This window comes from Anneissia japonica, unplaced genomic scaffold (assembly GCF_011630105.1).
Source record: "Anneissia japonica isolate Jap-2015-1 unplaced genomic scaffold, ASM1163010v1 scaffold287961_len116307_cov110, whole genome shotgun sequence".
NCBI lineage: Eukaryota > Metazoa > Echinodermata > Crinoidea > Comatulida > Comatulidae > Anneissia > Anneissia japonica.
The window spans coordinates 55,778-56,036 of NW_022691994.1; the positions used below are offsets into that span (position 1 = coordinate 55,778).

General features: G+C 26.3%; 1 protein-coding gene across 1 annotated transcript in view; it reads right to left on the reverse strand.

Annotated features, from left to right (window-relative positions):
• Positions 1–259, reverse strand: part of LOC117100152 (fibrillin-2-like) — a 28,015-nt gene that overhangs the window by 22,375 nt on the left and 5,381 nt on the right. The window lies entirely within an intron of this gene.

The following is a 259-nucleotide window of genomic DNA, read 5'->3' on the forward strand; positions in this document are numbered from 1 at the left end:
GGTTGAGGTGGCAAAAAAGAGTACTCTTTTAATACACTATGTTTTCAATTGTGATTGGCCCCTAAGTTTAAACTTTAAAGAAAAAATATACTCAGGTACTAAACCTACTAGAGCTACAAAATAAAATACAATACTGAAATAATTGCTACTCACATAAATAAGAAAATATTGATTTTATGTACTGTATATACAATAATATGGCAAGACAAAAATATTTAAACGAATGTTATTTTTAAAGAAAATATGACAAGGGTAGATA